General features: G+C 37.6%; 1 non-coding gene across 1 annotated transcript; it reads left to right on the forward strand.

The window, feature by feature from the left end:
- The first annotated feature begins 841 nt into the window (after nt 1–841).
- Nucleotides 842–948, forward strand: LOC133289086 (small nucleolar RNA R71). The gene has a single exon (XR_009748445.1). It is a non-coding gene; the product is annotated as a small nucleolar RNA R71 (small nucleolar RNA).
- Nucleotides 949–13,500: the final 12,552 nt, after the last annotated feature.

Below are 13,500 nucleotides of genomic sequence, written 5' to 3' on the forward strand. Positions count from 1 at the left end.
CAACCCACTTCTTGTCATGATTGCTTTGCAGTGCTCCTTAGGATTCACCATTGTATCACCAGGAAACTTCCCCTGTGGTCTCTCAGATATCTGTCTTGATAGCTGACCAATCTGGGTCTCCAGATTCCTCATAGACGCTTCCTGATTTCTAAATGAAGTCTTGGTCTCTTGCATGAATGCATATGTTTCCTCTCTGAATGAATTAGACCCCTGAATGTAATCTTGAGTAGTCTTGGATAACTGAGCAAAGGCTTTTTCCCATGCAGCAGTATCACTTGGCTGTGATGAGTGTGTTGGAAGAGGATGCAGTGGAGGATTCAACTGATGGTTAGAACTATAACTAAACCCTGGGTGCTGATTCTTGTTCTTCCATGGTGGCACATACAAATTTCGCCCCTGGTTGTTGTAATTCCTCTGGTTGTGATGGTCATAACACACTCTGTTAACTTCTACATGTTCTGGTGATCCCCCATAGTCACATTCCTCTGTCACATGGTCTTTGCCACAGATAGCACACACACAATTGGTATCCACAGAAGCAACCTTTTGTGAGGATAGTTGCTTAGTGAGAGCATCCAACTGTTGTTGTTGCTGTTTCTGTGTCTGCATCAACTGGTCACTCTTTGCCAACAAGGCATCATACCCATCCAGCTTAATGATCCCTGTCTTTCTGTCAGTCACTGGGGCATTATCAAATTCCTGAGATGCCAATGATTCAAAAATTTCCAAAGCCTCTTGAGGAGTCTTGGTGGTCAAGGAACCACCAGCAGTGGCATTCACCAATGTTCTAGTGTTGGTTGTCAACCCTTGGAGGAATATTGCTGCTTGATTCCACACTTTTATTCCATGCTGTGGACATTTCCTCAATAAAGTCTTGAATCTCTCCCAAGCCTCATAAATGGATTCTGATTCTTTTTGCTTGAAGCCTGTGATCTCATCCTTCAACTTTGCCCTCTTGGATGCTGAAAAGAATCTGGCCAAGAACTTGGTTTGCAGATCATCCCAAGTTGTTATACTCCCCTGAGGCAATGACTGCAACCATCTCTTTGCATCATCCTTCAGTGAATGAGTGAATAGTCTCAGCAGAATTGCATCCCTTGTGACTCTATTAATTTTCACAGTATCACTCAACAACAGAAAATTTTCTATATGCAAGTAAGGGTCCTCTGCACTGGTTCCAGCAAACTGCTCCTTCTGCACTAACTGTACCAATGCAGGCTTCAATTCAAAGTTATTTGGCTCTACTGTAGGGCGCACAACACTACCAATCGGAGGAATCACTGCAGGAGTCATGTAATCTCCCAGTGTCCTCTGTGGTGGTTGCACATGATTTTCTGCCATAGTTTCTACTTGGTTGACAGCCCTAGATTCACCCCTTTCTTGAAACTGTCTTCTTTGTCTTGCTGCCCTTCTTTTCTTCCTCAAAGTCTTTTCTAATTCTGGATCATACAACAAGAAGTTTGGATCAATAGTACCTCGCATACACCAGAATAAAATGCTGAAAATTTAACACAAAATAAAATGCTGAAAATAAAAGGATTCAATCTCAGATTTCTATGGTATCAATCAATGTTGAAAAACAAATCCCCAGCAACGGCGCCAAAAGCTTGTTGCGGATCTAGCAAGTGTACTAGTCGTACAAGTAATAAAATGATGAGTAAAGATCGTTCCCACAGAGATTTGTATTCAAACACCAATTAACCATAGAAAACTAATTTGAATCAAACAAAAGTTTGTAAAGATCATGAATGTTTTGTCACCAGAAAATTGATTTGAAGTAACAGAATATAATGCTAAAATCTGAATTAAGATTTAATAAAAACAAGTAGTCAGAAAACAACTTCCCTCAACAATAAACTCATGTAAAAACTGACCATATGATGAATTCTTTTTCGTATGATGTTAATCAACCTTTTACTTATCATCAAGATGTAATCCCTTACTACCCTGATAGATACATTAATCAGAAACCCCAATCCCTTGGTGATTCCTTTCTTAATTCATACATTAAACACTAAAGTCTTAAGATTAAATCAGAACTCTAGCATCAATCCCTTGAGTACTGGAATCCTGATGATGAGATTGCCAAATATAGGAGTAGAAAGAATTGAATAAGAAAATCTCATATCAACACATGGAAAATACTTCATCATATTAATCAAACATACATAAGATTATCATTAAGTTCCATTGAATTCAGACCACAATGACTCTACTCAGACATAACTAAAGAATACACAAGAGAAGAAAGATCAAACTCCATTTCCATGCAGTGAATCTTCAATCTCCAAGTACAATTACATAAGAAACTAACTAATACAAGAACTAAGTCCTAAAGAAATTTAGAGAGAAGTCAGATCAGAGAATCTGATGTAAGAGAGGGAGAGAGAGTCCAGATTTTTTTCAACAAGTGAAGAAGGCCCTTGCCTTTTATAGTTTTACAAATTCAAACAGAAAAACTAGCATGGGCGCTAAAACGTTCATGAGTGAGCGTTTTAGCGTCCATGCTTGACGGATGCCCAACTGCTTCAAACTGACTCCAGCGCTAAAACACTTGGTTTGGACGTTTTAGCGTTGGAGACCAGAGTCTTTTTCCAATAGCAGGGCGCTAAAACGCTTGATCAGGAAGTTTTAGCGCCCATGACCAGCAACTTTTTGTCCTCAGATTGCAGCAGCGCGCTAAAATGTTCTGTGTGGACGTTTTAGCGCTCAGCACAAGCAAGTTTTGGCTTCTTTCTGCAGCAGGGCGCTAAAACGTTCTGTGTGGACGTTTTAGCGCTCAACACTTAGAATTTTTCTCTTCTTCAGAATCTTCTTCCTTCTCCCAGTTGCCTTTTAATCTTGCTTTTCCTACAAGAATAATACAAATTTTTAATAAAGCTTCTTGAACTTGTAGTTGAGGACATTCTAGGATAGTAACCTCTTTTTCCATCATTTAATCACACAAATTGATACTAATTTATGCTGAAAAACCTGATGAACTAAGGGTTTATCACCAGCTTATGTCAAAGCGTTGGCATCAGACAAGCTTAGTGCTAAGAGTACTAAATGTCTATTTGTGGGGTATCCCAAAGGTACTAAGGGATACTACTTTTACTCCATGGATGAACACTAGGTGTTTGTGTCAAAGAATGCTGAGTTCCTTGAGAAGGATTTGATCTCTCAAGGAGCCAGTGGGAGTAAGATTGATCTTGAAGAAGTTCAAGAACCACATGAACAGATTAAGGAACCCAAGTCTGCTCCGCAGGCGACGTTCTCCAATGGAGAAGTAAACACACAACTCCGTAGGTCAACGAGGGTCATCCATCCACCTGAGAGGTATGGGTTTGTGATTGAGAATCAGCAAACTGTCGAGGATGATGAACCAAGTAACTACGAAGAGGCAGTCAAGGATGTTAACTCTTCTAGATGGCTTGAAGCCATGGAATCTGAAATGGATTCGATGTATCAAGAACAAGGTATGGACCTTGGTTCGTAAACCGCAAGGAATAGTTCCTATCGGTAACAAATGGGTCTTTAAAAGAAAGACTGATGCAGATGGCAACGTTCAGACCTACAAAACTAGGTTGGTTGCGAGAGGGTATCGTCAAAGACAAGGAGTTGACTATGATGAGACTTTCTCGCCTGTTGCCATGATTAAATCTATTAGGATCATGCTTGCAATAGCGGCATATCATGACTATGAATTTTGGCAAATGGATGTCAAGACCGCCTTCTTGAATGGGTTCTTGAAAGAGGAAGTGTACATGACACAACCTGAGGTCTTTGAAATCAAAGATCAGGAGCATATGGTATGCAAACTTAAAAGGTCGATATATGGGCTAAAGCAAGCATCAAGGAGTTCGAATATTCGTTTTGATGAAGTCGTTAAGAGTAACGGTTTTATCAAGAACCAAGATGAACCTTGTGTTTACAAGAAGGTTAGTGGGAGTAATGTCGTCTTCTTGGTACTTTATGTAGATGACATATTGTTAATAGGAAATGACATCCCCACATTACAAATAACGAAAGAGTGGCTTTCAAAAGGCTTCACCATGAAGGATTTGGGAGAAGCGGCCTTTATACTTGGTATAAAGATCTATAGAGATAGATCCAAGAGGCTGCTGGGTTTATCTCAATCCACATATGTTGACAAGATGCTAAAGAGGTTTAGCATGGAAGGGTCGAAAAGGGGTTTTCTTCCCGTCAGTCATGGGGTACATCTTTGAAAGGCTATGTGTCCTAAGTCACAGCCTGAGAAGGATCGCATGAGTGGAATTCTATACGCTTCCGCTATTGGATCCATCATGTATGCTATGATATGTACGAGACCAGATGTCTCATATGCTTTGAGCATTACGAGCAGATACCAGTCGGACCCTGGAGAGGGTCACTGGACAGCAGTCAAGACCATCCTTAAATACTTAAGAAGAACTAAGGATGCGTTTCTGGTCTATGGTGGGGTTGATGAGCTAACAGTGAAAGGGTTCACTGATGCCAGCTTTCAGAGTGACAAAGATGACTACAAGTCACAGTCAGTCAGGGTTCGTATTCACCTTAAATGGTGGGGCAGTATCTTGGAAGAGTTCCAAGCAGGAGACAACCGCAGATTCAACGATAGAAGCTGAATATATAGCTGCTTCAGAAGCAGCTAAGGAGGCCGTGTTGATCAAGAAGTTCATATCTGAACTTAGGGTGGTTCCAAGCGTGGATGAGCCTATACAGTTGCTTTGCGACAACATTGGAGCCATTGCGCAGTCAAAGGAACCTAGGTCTCATCAAATGAACTAAGCACGTGCTCCGCAGATATCACCTGATTAGAGAAATCATTGATAGAATGGATGTAAAGATGGATTATATTCCCACAGATGATAACCTAGCTGATTCTCTGACAAAGGCTGTTTCTCAGAGAAAACATGATATTTATTATGAGGCTTTGGGTATACGACTTAGGTTTGATTGGCTCTAGGCCAAGTGGGAGCTTGTTAGTATATGGATGTCCTAGAGACAATCTTTTAATTAGATTAGGACATATGTGGACCTTTGTATTGTCGCAAATAAATAAAAGCACTATTTATCATGTTTCATATTTTGTCTCAATATTACTGTTAATATTTTATATGAGTAACTGGATAAACCCCTTGGAATAAAATAGGTATCTCTTGAGTATCTGTGATGAGATCACGATCATGAGGATTCAAGGATACTGGATATTTATTCCTAATTTTATGTTCCTAGTTTAGAGACACTGAGAATGGGGATCAGTGATCTCGGGTAAGACTAGCACGACTTATCTACTTGTATTCGGATAAAGACCTTATGAGCTACAGATATGGAGATGTCTTAGCTAAAGTCGTGGGTGGATCTATAAGGGTATAGCTCGCACTGAACAGACCCACAAAAGAGACTATATGAGGAAATCTCACAGAGAGTATCATTAGAGTAGTCTCTTTATATTTGGATATGTCTTTCCTTAGACCAGAAGTTATTACCTAGACTGTGTTCTAAAAGGCATGCTTTGACTGTATACCTCGTCTTCCTGAAACATGGAGACTCATAGGTATACTGTTGAGCTTGTCCTGAAAGAGCACAGGGCTAGGGTGATAAGCTGAAGGAATTCGTCAAATCTCTGTGAGAGATTAAGTTATCTGTAAACCAGAGAAATTGGGATGACATTTACAGGGACTCGGGAATCTATGCATAGTAAAAGAGATCATGAGATGATCTGCCTTTAGAGTCAGTAAATTGAAGATTCCCTATTTCGAATAAAGCTTACCCTAAATCGCAAGGGTTGATACGCTTCCTTACCCTAGGTTTTATGGGAAGGTAACCGAGACGAAAAGAAATACATACGGCAACCAAATATGTGTAATAGGATGATCAAGTCATTAATCTAACTAGCTCTGGGGCAACAAAGCATTGCTAGTGCTCTGTGTTATCATTAAATGGGTTGTGGGCTTGTTAGGCCCGAGCCCATTTATGTCAGTGGCTATGTTGGACCTAATGGGTCACACACTAACACCTTAATGTCATGATGATATAGCATTAAAGGTAATGTGCCTAATAATGGTTGTTAGCCCAAGATGAAGTTTGGAAGCCCACCTAAGAGGGAGAGGACACATGGTATTGTTAATGGGCTTGGATGGTTCAAGACATTACTAATTAATTTAATTAGTTAAATTAATTATCAAATATTTAAATTTTGAATTTTGAATTTGAAATTTGAAATTTGAATTTTGAATTTGAATTTTGAAATTCGAATTTTGAATTTTGAATTTGAAATTTTGAATTTTGAATTTTGAATTTGAAGTTTGAATTTGAATTTGAAATTTGAATTTGAATTTAGAATTTAAATATTTGAACGTTTGAATTTAAATGTTTGAATTCGAATTTGAATTGGCTATGAAAAGTTGTTTCATAACAAAAGGATAAGATGAGATCTTGTTGGAACAAATCCCTTGTATCATATGGAGATCTCCAATGGCTGATTTGGGGTGCCATTTTGGTGGGAGATGATTGTCATCTTGTCAAACCAACAAGCTCCAATCAGATTTGGTTGTTGAGAGAATCAGTGAGCTAGTTGGTTCAAACTTGAATGCAACAGCTCAAATGTATCTGGACCCTTTTTGGGCTGAATAGGGGCGCATGAATTGGTGGACATATGATGACCATTGGTTCATAATTTTGACTAGATAAAGACCTAGTCTTATGAGGATTCAAAGGAGAGGTTGTTGGGATTTTTGAATTGCAACAACTCCACCTTTGTCTCACTCACTTGTGCGCCACTTTCATTATAAGTAAAGTAAAATTTTTGATTTGATACACTAATTCTCTCCCTCTCTTGTGCGCCTAGTTGGTGAGTGCCTCCTTAAGGTTTTTCAAAAGAACCTAGCCAATTCTTCTATATACCATTCCCACTCTTGTGAAGTTTTCATGCTGGAGACTTCACTCTTCTAAACACATATACCTAGCCTCATTCTTCACCTATTGAGCGCATAGCAAGCCTCTCTGTGGTGGTCAATTGGTGACTTTCAAGAAAGCGTTCTTGCATCTTGACGTGGGTGGTGTGGATCAGCGTTAGAGGGTTTGAACCCTACAAACCTAACATTGATCGTCTTGGAGTTTTGAACTCACAAACAAAGGTAACATCACATGCCATAAAGCATGATTCTTGATTGCATGTGTAATTCCGCATATGAAAAATTTTGTTTTTCCCTCTCACATGCTACGGCCTTCAAGGCCATTTTACTTTCACTTCCATCCAAAATTGGTTTGAAACTTAAGAACAAGCTGCCAACTTAGTTTCTTTCTGCTAAGAAATATGTATATTCATTTGACATTAGTATTACTTAATCCTCTACGTATGCAAGTTAAAGATAAGTTAAATAATTATATTTCGTGTCACTAAATTTTGTTCAAATTTCTTCTGCTCAAATTGAACTTGTATGATGCATAGTATAAGATAAGACCTGATCATGAACTTGTATGATATTAATTGTTTATATATTTGTATTCAAATTTTTTATTTTAAAATAATAATAATAACTATTATTATTATTATTAATATTATTATTATTATTTGATTTGGACCATCTATCTAGAAGCATGTGAGATTTACTGTAGATTTAATATTTACCAAATTTTATCTATAAATTATTATATTTGACTTCTAATGGTAATGTTCATTGATATTGAGTATTGTAAAAGTTTTGTTCCTATCAGTAAACTGTGCTAAATATTCTTGAATATTTAGTTGTATGCTCCCGCTTGAATTGTTTAAATGCATATTTTGTTTGGGAATAATATTATTTTAAATTCATGATCAGTAAAGATATTGCACCTTCTTGTGGATTGGATCATAGTTTTAGGCATGTGAATGTTATTATGTTTAAACATATTCTTGTACAAGAATTTTTATGAATTACTATAGGTGATTACCACCAAAGTGTGATTGCTTATATTGGTTTATGAAAATATCTTTGTAAAATGTGAGGAATAATTTTAGTTATTTCATGCAATTTCCTGCTCAAATGGGGTAATTGTGTGTCATAACTATAAATTTGTTTGGGATGAAGTTAATGGAGGTACATTGGTCTAAGTGATCTGTCTGTCCAAGGGGGACAAATCTTTGAAGCCAATGTATGCTCACTGAGCAACATTTCTTTGAGGTTGTAGATGAAGTTATTGGAGGCTCATTGGTCTAGGGATCTATCTGCCCAAAGGGGATGGATTTTCGAACCCAATGTTGTGCTCATTGATTAACTCATCTAAGGTTCTGGCCTTGGTTAAAACCTTGGTTGGTGCATTTTGCACAGAGGAGAATGTATTGTTATGTTGGCCTTGTTATAACAACCTGTTGTGCTCATTGATTAACTCATCTGAGGTTCTGACCTTGGTGACAGCCTTGGTTAATGCATTCTTCCCAAAGGGGAATGTACTATTATGTTTGCCTCATTATAATATCTTGATTTAATTGAAGGTGTATATTGCCCTTTAATTTATCTGATGTATTCATATTTTGTCTTAACAATGAACTTTGCTATGAATAATTGTGTTGTTTCGATTGAAATGTTGACTGGATCCAATTATAACAAATGGAAGCAAGACCTAGAGTTTTCTTTAGGAATTGCTAATCTTGATATAGCTCTGCGTGAGGATAAGCCTGTAATAAATACAGAGAGTACACCTGAGGAGAAACTTTAGCTAAGTGGCAGAGGTCTAACCGACTTGGTTTGATTGCTATTAAGAGGACTGTTTCTGAACACCTGCTTAGTGGATTGCCTGAAACCACAAGTGCTAAAGAATTCCTAACTGCCATAGGAAATAAGCACCAAGTATCTGATAATGTTGAGTCTGGATATTTAATGAAGGAGTTAACTAATATGAGATATGATCATAATGGGGTGTAAAAGAATTTATTTTGAAGATGGTTCATGTACAGACCAAACTGAAAGCCCAAAATATTGTTCTGAATGAAAACTTTCTTGTTCCATATACATTAAATTGTTTACCTGTTGGGTTCACACAAGTCAAGACTGCCTACAACATTTTTGGTGAAAAATGTGCCATCAATGACCTTATTTGTAAATGTGTGGCTGAGGAAGAGAAGCTCAAGAAAGAAAAGAATGACTTATCTAAAAACCTCGCCTTCCTTTCTGTTCATGGTAAATCTCATTCCAACAAAGGTAACTGGAAGCACAAGAAAGATTCATATGATACTTACCATGGAAATAAAAATTCATGGAAACCAAATAATAGTCATCACCAAATGCTAGGAGGTCCCAAGCCAGCTGCTTTTAAGAAAACTATTTGGTGTTTCTGGTGTAAGGGAAAAGGGCATAAGAAAGTTGATTGCAATGGATTCAAGGCTTAGTTAGAGAATAATAAGAGATATAGAGGAGTTCAGGAACATGAGGAAATCAAGTCTCAAGGAAAGCAAGCTCAAGGTTGAAGATGACCTTGAAGTTACTATAGAATCAGTGGGAAATGTTATCTTAGACTTAAGTTGTTTTGAAGTGAACCTCTTATGTACTCTTCTTTAGAAGAGTTTTGATTTCAATTTCTTATTTGCATTAGTTTGGATTTTATTTTATTTTATTTTACTTTATTTTTAGTTGATGGAAAAACCATGTTGAACTCTCAGGTTATTAATTTGCTATGGATCTTATTTATATATTTATTTTTGTGGATGACTTAATTATTAAGTATATTGGTTGACCCTCTAATCGAAGGATTTAGGCCCATAATATTTAAATGCATGTGAAGAACATGGGTATAGTGAGTTCCCTTGATTTAGTTTAGTGGGAGTTTGAATTATTTATTATTTTAAGGTGTTGAATTATTTATTTAGGATATAATTGTTGCTTGGTTGACAGATAAATTCTTTTGGAGCAATTGATAATGCTTTGAGTTTTATTATTGCATATATTGAATACATGTATTTATGTTTATCAATTGTGAGATATTTTGGAACTCAGTGTCGTTGGGATCACCATGTCTGTGGTTGACACTATATTAGAGTTTGAGGCATGATTTTGGAACTCAGTGTTGTTGGAATCATCATGTCTGTGGTTGACACTATACGGGAGTTTGAGACATAATAGTGTTGTTAGGACTACAGGGCCCGTAGTCGACACCATATTTGACTATATGATGATTTTTTGATAAACATGGAATTTCTCTGGCTTTAAGGCATCTGAGAGAAATTTGAGGACTGGCATAGAAAATAGCAGTTTGGCTGTTTTTAGATCACATTGGCATGCTATTTTCTTGCTACACTCCACACTAATGACTAGTCGACGGAGTCAAATGATAATGTGATCATGGAAGGTCTTATATCAATGAAGGATGTAATCACCGTCTGATTCATTGTTGTTTGACTTTAGTTGGATGGAGTCATATTCAGATATCGCACCTTGGATCACGTGTTTTCTTAAAATGTGGCCACATTATAAAAATTAGTACTTAGCCCGAGAGTCGTTTTCAAATAACTTGTTTTTTTTTAATTAAAATTTTACAATTGATTTTGCCCAAGTGGGAGAATGTTAGAATTTTCATAATCATTGTGGACTTCAATCAATTGTAGTTTTTCTTGTTTTGATAAAAAAAAAAAAAAAACGGGCTAAGTCATGTGGGGGTGCAATATAAAGTCCATTTAATTAAGTGATCTTTTTGTTTGGGTTTGGATATCTGTAAACTGATTAGTGTGGGTAACAGTGTAGGCCTAACCCATAGGCCCATGATGGGAACGGAAATAGGGTTAATAAGTGTGGCTAGGTCCCCTCTGCATTCACAGTTCACAGTATGTTAGAAAACCGTCACTCCACAACTCGCCGCATCGAATGTTGTGATCAGGGAGTGGTGTAAATTGCAGAAGAAGATCCTTGTCTTTTCCATTGCAGGAGCATCAAAGGAAACACGAAGCCTTCAAGAAATCAAGAATCATGTCTTCAACAAGTAAACTTAAATTTTTTGGTGTTCTAATAATTTCTTACACAAACTCCATCGAAGTTTCAATCAAATGGATTATCGTTATCTTGTGAAAGTCTTCAGGACAAAAGATAAATAAATGCCAAGTCCCACAAGTCTTGAAAGTCAAAAACGATTAAGTTTTTAAATTGTAATTGATGGCTTAAGTGATGACATTTGTATTAGTAGAAGACAAAAATAGAGTTTTCTCTTTCAATTATTAACAGTCGTTGTTGGCTATTTGAACTTGAGTCACCACCAAGTGTAGGGCAGTTCCATACCAAAGGCGCTATCACTCCACGGTCAATCTGCACTACTGTGACAACTTGGTTATATATTGCAGGTATATGCGTATATGTGTATGCATATATGTATTCATATATGCAAGCATGTATTTTGGTTTTGTATTAATTCTTTCGTACTATATGGCCTATGAAGTGCTAAAGGCTAGAGTGGTGTTCATGTTGCTATTTTCATCATAATCTAGTACTACCATTTTATAATAATCACGTGTGAAAATACACCACCATTGGCTCTCTGCTTGTTATTTATGTACGATGATTTGCCACCACCTGAGGCTATCTCCTCCATTAATATCGCTATTTCACGGATCCCATCATAACTACGATCCCATCATAAACTTCAATTCTCATTTCATCATGATGAACACACACAGCACAACATACAGTCATTAGCCACCGTAGCAACCATCATTGTCGTCGCCAAACCCTAACACAATGGGGCCAAATCATGCGGCTCACGGTACTGGAGATTCTAACTCTGTATCCATCCCTCTAATGCAACTAAATACCCACACTGTTGCCCAAGAAGTTGATCCTGTGCGAGCTACAGTGGCCTTACGGATGCATAACCTGGACAACATTGAATACCATATTGGTGAGCGCCAAGGAGATAACACATTGCAACTATTCTCTTTTTTTTTTGAAATAGCACATTGCAACTATTCTAGGTCCACATGATAGGCCCCACACAATCCAAAGATTATAGGCTTCATCCATTGTCAAATAAATCCCTCTATAAATAAAGGATAAAGGTTCACAAGTAACTCTCTTGAAACCTTAGTTTCTTTAGCGGTTAATGTGCACACAAACCACCTAATTTGGCTACTGCATAATGCTTGCGTATAATGATTTCTTTTCTTTTTTATACAAAAGGAATTAAAAACAAACTATAGGTCTCTGACCACTCTGGCCGGGCTACTCTTCTATAATCACCCCACTATTTCAACACATCCTTCAGGAGGATGATCAAAGAAAACAGTCTTCCATCCTAAAGAAATAGCCAAATTTGCAAGCCAATCAGCTACCCCATTTTCCTCTCTATAGATATGAGCATATTCCACCTGCCAATCACAGTTCCTAAGCTGGATGATTTTATTAATTAACCCAGCTAGAGGATGGTTGACAGATACTCCCTCTCTTATCAAATCCAATGCTACCTCAATGATTACTCTTCTATGACCAAGATTCCATGCCATTTGAAGTCCAAGATAGATTCCCCAAATTTCAGCTTTAACTGAACTGCAAACTCCCAGATTCCTAGCAAATCCCCTCAACCAATGACCAGCCTCATCTCTTACGACTCCACCACATCCACTCTGCATGTTACCTTTCTTGGATGATCCACCAGTATTGATTTTTATCCATCCAATGGGAGGTGGTAACCATTGCACCAGAGTCTCCCTTCGAATTTTTTCCTGCAGTCCAGCTTTGCTATACATGGCTTTAGCTTCCAAAAAATTTGCTAGATAAGTACAAGCCAATCTGGATGTATTCCCCTCACTTGGAATTTCTCCTTCAAAGATAAATTTGTTTCTTTCTTTCCAGATAAACCAGCATACTAAACCAAATAAAATGCTACCTTTGATTCCTCCCAACATGCATTTCTTTGGATCCAGATTTACATATAGCCAGGTTTGTAGAGGGAGTGAATTAAACTCAGACCACTTATCTGGACTGACTATTGATCTCCAAATCTTTCCCGACCAGCTACAATCCCTTATAGCATGAAGGCAATTTTTAGGAGCAATAAGACATCTGGGACAAACACTAGAATCCGCCATGTGTCTCTGAACTCTCCTCAAATTTGTTAGAAGATTTTCTCCAACGAGGAGCCATAGAAACGTTTTCACTCTAGGTGGACCATCCCAATCCCAAATTGAATTCCACTGATATTGTTGGTTGTTGGGCTCTTCATTACAAAGCAGGTTAAATGCAGATTTCGCGGAGAAACTTTCATCCTGGGATAAGTCCCAGATTACCCTATCATCTCCTTCATCTGGGCTAAGGGGACAAAAAATAGCAATAAGGTTCAGAGTTTCTTGAGTTAACAAATAGTTAAACTCCTGCCACTTCCATTCTCCATTAGTATCAACCATATATGCTATATCCATATCTTGGATCTCTGCAGGAATATCTCGTATAGTAAGGTTTATAAGAGGGCCAATTAACAACCATTTATCATTCCAGAAAAAGGTTCCATTACCATTACCCACCATCATTCTTGAACCTTCATAAACCTTTTGCCACACTC

This window comes from Gastrolobium bilobum, unplaced genomic scaffold (assembly GCF_033153095.1).
Source record: "Gastrolobium bilobum isolate Gb01-03AN ecotype WA unplaced genomic scaffold, APGP_CSIRO_Gbil_v1 utg44282, whole genome shotgun sequence".
Taxonomy (NCBI): domain Eukaryota; kingdom Viridiplantae; phylum Streptophyta; class Magnoliopsida; order Fabales; family Fabaceae; genus Gastrolobium; species Gastrolobium bilobum.